Consider the following 5472-nt stretch of genomic DNA (forward strand, 5'->3'; position numbering starts at 1 on the left):
TTCAAAATATTATTAAATTCAACACCAATTACATAAAATTTATATGCTTTTCAACAATATACGGGTTAGGGAGGATCAAAATTAGCTTAATACCATATCTTACCTATATCCAATATGGGTTGTTAAATCCCAATACCTTTCCTGCCCTAAAACCCGTCCTGCTTCAAAAAAAAAAAAAAACTGCCCTGTTAGGGAGGGTAGGGATAGGAATCCACTGTGTAGGGTAGAAATTGCCATCCCTAGATATAGAATGAATTGTGACCATCATGCACATAACCTACTTGTATTGACATGTATTCCCGTTATGATGGTGGATCCCACCGGGTCCCACAAAGTTGGAGGGTGAAGCTTTTTACTTGTCCCTTAGAAAAGTGTTATTTTCAGATGCTAGTGGTGGTAGTGGTGGTGGTGGTGACAATAATAAAAGTCAAGTCCACACCAGATGACTTGCGTAGGAATTGCCATATCCCCTTGTACTTTGATTGGAGATTGTTACAAGATCGTAGAAGAAGACAGATATATTGATACCTGTTAGAAGCACATTAACATAGAGGCCAACAAGGCAGCATACTGGATTGCCAATTTAGGTCACCTTGGTACTTTGGTGGATTTGCGTGAATTGAGTTTCTTGCTTGTAGAAATTTAAAGCTTATTATATAATTTTTTTTTCTAATTTCTGGGGTAGAACTAACCCCAACCTCCTTCCTTAGTCTTGCATGGTTCCTTTCTTTTTCACCCAAAAATTATTAATAATAATAAAAGCTTAGTGCTCCTCTCCCATTTCCTCATTTAGTTTCTCTTGACACGGCCTTTACACTTGGGCTGTGTTTGGTTTCCTTTCCTTACCTTTTCCTTCAAATCAAGCATAATCTTATTGACGGTTTGTCAGAAGGGATGACAAAGGGGCAGGTTTGGGGAGGGTTTTATGTAAATACTAGACCTTATCCACATCCCTAGACCTCCCAACTAGTATTTTCCCAAAATCCATAGTGGGTTGAATTTTCAAAATCCATACCCTCCCCACACATGAAAATTCAAAACCCTGCATAACACTACCCTTCTCACATTTTGAGGGTGGGGTTAGTTGGGTTGGTGGAATGGACCTAGAACCTGCATCTAATATTCTATTATATCATATTTTATATAAACAACAAACAAGTAAAATAACATGAACAAATATCAAAATTTTTATTTGGTTAAAACATGCAGAACATAAACAATCAATTATCCTCTTATAAAATTTAAAATATTATTAAATTCAACATCTAATACATAAGTGCACAAGCTTTCCAACAATATGTGGGTCCAAAAGGGATGGGTTTAACCTAATACGGTACCCATATGGATTGTAAAATATCGAAACCAGTATACACCCCAAAATTTGGTTTAGAAAAAAACCCAACCATTGAGGTGGGTACCTGTGGTGTAGGGCAGAATTTATCATCCCTAGTTGTCCGGCCATAAAGAATGGTACATGAAGTCGAGACCTACAGAAGGTGATTCTAAGTGCACAAATGGTGCTCACTTTGTGATACAGAAAAGGGAGATAGCATTGCATTTCATCTCTTCTTTAATTGTCCGCTTGCAAGAGTAGTATGGACATGCCTTCAACACAAGGGGTGGTGACTCTTCATCAAGACAACAGGCTTCATTCACATAATCTATTCATGGATGGGCACTTCATACATTCTTAGCTTCAATCCGAGTATTAATGCAGAACTCATGTAGAGTTGTAGCAGCAGCAGGACTTAGAGTCTCGGCTCAAGAAGAAGAATTAATAATTAATGGCAATATTCACTCATACTAGGTCTTCAGGAAGAGCTAAGAAGATAAATATTAAAAAGCTATCAATATTTTGTGATGCACACGCAATAGTATATATTGTGACTACACGTTATGATACTCATGATCGGAAACAAAAGTTATACAGAAAAACGGTACTGGAACTTCAAGTAAGTATGGATTACAATGGTTTAGCTCATTCACTAGCTAATAAAAGCATGTATAAGGGGAATAGACTATTTATTATATAAATTAGCCCTCAACGGCTTTCATGTATATAATCTGCTAAAGAATTAATGTAAGGTGGTTTTATTTTAAACCAAAACAAAAAGGCTACATTTGCATCGAGTAATTCAAGCATCACAAACAGCCGGTATTTTGTGTTTCCTGGGTTGGAAACTTTGTTTTTGTCGGCCAAAGATCAAATTTCCTGGGTTGGAAATTGGAATAGCTTATACAATATATTCAGACATGTGAAATTTTCCATCTAAAATAAAGTTTGATCCTCGTGCGAGGTAGATGTGAAATTGTGAAAATCATTAATAGTTCATAATGGAAACTAACTTTTTTTTGGTGTGTGTGTCGGCCCCACTTGGCCCAATAACCGATATTACTACTTGCTAAAATCTTTTGATTTTCCTCAGCATATCTCTGTCTCTCTCTCTCGTGCTGCTTTAATTAGGGGTCACAATTTGCCAGTTGCAACAAGAGATCATAAGGAAGAAATAAAAATGGTAGGACCAGTACGAAGTTTCCACCCACCCCAATTTTCTTCTGTGAATTCAAAGGACCGCTCAAGTTCGAACCAGTTCCGGTGTACAATGAGAAATGCCAGAGTACGGTTCAGTAGTTCACTGTGCTTAACGTTGAATACAAAGATAACTAGAGACAAGCAGTAAAATTTGTCACCTACACAATTTCTGTTCAATGGGCATCATTAACTACAAATAATGGACGGAACCATAATAAAGTTTGTCTTTGTCAGATGATCTGTCTGGTAATGACTTTCCCAACTCCTAATAATCACATTATACAGACCCACTAAGAACTGAAGATAGATTCTTCGAAACACAGAAAAGAAAAATGAGTAATTAAACGAAGGACAACCTTCGATTTCAACTGAATCTTATTACGATATCAGACAACCAATCAAATTTAATTTAGAAATCAAACAACTTACTTGATCAATAAAACTAATCTAGCTATATTGGAGCTCACTTAATATGAACCCAAATGCCCTCACTAGGAACTTCTGTGTGAACGACAAACAGAAGATAATACCCAGACGGCGCAAGGAAACCTGATTCAGGAATTGTCACCTGAACGTCGTACACCGACTTCGACACCGGCTTCACCTGTCGGCCGTCCAGTTCCAGTAGCCTTTGATTCATGGCGAATGAATGTGTTGTGAACGAAGGAGCCACCATTGTTACCGACACCCCTTTGCTGCTTAGTTCGCCAGAGAGCGAGAACCGAACTGTTATTGACTGCCCATATTTTAGCTTAGTTTGAGATGGGGGAGAGATGATCTCCGGCCGTAGATGCGAGACACCCGGATCCAAATAACCAGGTGAGAACGCCTCTAAGCTTAACTCAGTTGGATAAAGTACTCCGGTGAAATTGTAAAACTCATGGGGATTGCTGCCTCCAACAAGAACTCGACCATCACGAAGTAGAAGTGCAGAGGAATGGTACATACGTGGAATTGTAGTCGGGTTTTGTACATGGAACCTTGACCCAGACGGGCTGTTGGGTCGATAGATAACCGGGTAAAGCTCTGGGTTTCGGCCCAATTCCCACCCAGCAACCCCTGATTTTGCACCATTGATCATCAGGACTTGGCCGTCTGGAAGCAAAATCATGTCACCCATCACTCTCGCCAGCGGCATTGTCTCCATGGACCAAGCTGGCGACTCGTCGGTAATTTTGATTCTCCCACAGGTGCTCAGTGCTCCGACGAAGCTCCCTCTTATGGCCTGAAAGTACGACCCTTTTGGCGCGCCACCGCAAATCAGAACTTCGGCTTCGACTGATGGTCGCTTCAACTTCTTCAGCGGGAGAAGAACAGAAGAGCCCGTGCTCGGGTAGCACCTTGCATGGCCGTCGGGCATTTTCGGGAACCTTTTAACGACAACGTTCCTTGTATAGTCGAGCAAAATTGCGCGGTTGTTGGCGAAAATGAACAGGTTGCCGTCGACGTTGAGGTGAACAAAAGGGTAGAGATTATTCTCCACATTGGGATCATTGGTTTGCGACAGAAACGGAAGATCGAATAGAGTGTCGGTCGACGAGGATTTTGGGTAAAACTCATAATTGAATTGATTACGCCCACCAATGATGATAGACCGGCCATCCGGTAGTATCTGGTTGGTCGCATACCATCGCGGAACGAGGAGCCCGGAGCTATTCTCCTCCCAGTCACAGCCATTGCACGGAGCGAAAATTCTAACCGAACGTTCACCATCGTTGGATCCCCCAGTCTGGATGAGGCGCCCGTCGGGGGAGACAGAGCCGGACGAGCACCAAACGTCGGTTTGGACCATGAGAGGCCGTATTGAATTGGAGGAAACATCATACTCGGCGGAGTGAGCGGTACAGTCGACCTGCAGAACAAAGTCCTTGGGGTCGTGACGGCACTTGCCATGTGGCAAAGCCAGCATCGACCTGCCGAAATCTGTTCGATCGAATATCACAACTCGATCATTGTGAAGTAATTGCATGTGCATCGCGGATATACCAATGCTGTGCTTGAGGAGGTCCCACTTGCCTCCTCCGACACCGGCCGCATGCGCCAGTCTCGGCCAAGGTATTGCTGCTGCAAGGAAGAGGAGCAGCAAGACAGGGAAGCAGGACAGAGGCGATGTTGAAGTCCCCATGACTTAGCTTGAATGGTCTGTGTCTGTGGCTGAAGACTGCTCAGTTTGTGCCTTTAAATAAGTAAAACCCATGTGCTCCGCTCCGGTAACTCGACCAAAGAATGCAGTGACAGCGAGCGAATCAATCGAGTTGATTGATTGGTAAGCCGTATCTTGTCTTTCTAAACCAAGTTAAGTAGATTCACTCTTACTAAATTCGTTAAAATTGTCTCGATTTAATTACTAAGTGATGGCGCGAATCTATCAACTGTATGTAGATTGTAAAAGTAGAACAACAGTCTATACAAAAGCAGCTAGGATTTACAGTATTGCCTGGGGCCCGCGCGAAGGGCAGGGAAGAAACAGCGCATGTGAAGTCGTATCTTATTCTTCTCTTTGTTGATGGGTATGCATGGTTTTAGAAAGTTTAATTTTCTTAGAGACGGAGAAAATTTATGGTTATAGAAGTTTGGATGCAGTGAATCGACTGCTTGTTCTTTTGTCGCAAGCAGTGGAAGTCCACGATTCAATGAGTTTTGTCAATGGGGGTTCGGGTTCACCCGCTCCGCCATGTAATTAAGACCCGGACCCGACCCTTTAACATTCATGGGTTCTTTGCTTATGCTTCTTACTTTTCAAAATAAAAGGAAAAAAAATAATAAAGATAATTTTGCTTTATTCTCTCCTATGCAATTCAAGATTCATGCAGTTAGATGCTTATTGGGTACCTAATAAGTAATAGCTGGGTTCCTTCTTAAGAGCTATTGATTATTGAATCTATGGACACATGAGGGTAACTTTTCTTTTTTCCTTTTTAAGAAAGGTAAAGTGGGTA

At 41.5% G+C, this 5472-nt stretch overlaps 1 pseudogene across 1 annotated transcript; it reads right to left on the bottom strand.

The window, feature by feature from the left end:
* Positions 1-2683: 2683 nt before the first annotated feature.
* LOC104607495 (aldehyde oxidase GLOX pseudogene) lies at positions 2684-4861 on the bottom strand (annotated as a pseudogene). Its single transcript, XR_016076436.1, has one exon. The product of XR_016076436.1 is annotated as an aldehyde oxidase GLOX pseudogene (transcript).
* Positions 4862-5472: the final 611 nt, after the last annotated feature.

This window comes from Nelumbo nucifera, chromosome 5 (genome assembly GCF_055504915.1).
Source record: "Nelumbo nucifera cultivar China Antique chromosome 5, China Antique-T2T, whole genome shotgun sequence".
NCBI lineage: Eukaryota > Viridiplantae > Streptophyta > Magnoliopsida > Proteales > Nelumbonaceae > Nelumbo > Nelumbo nucifera.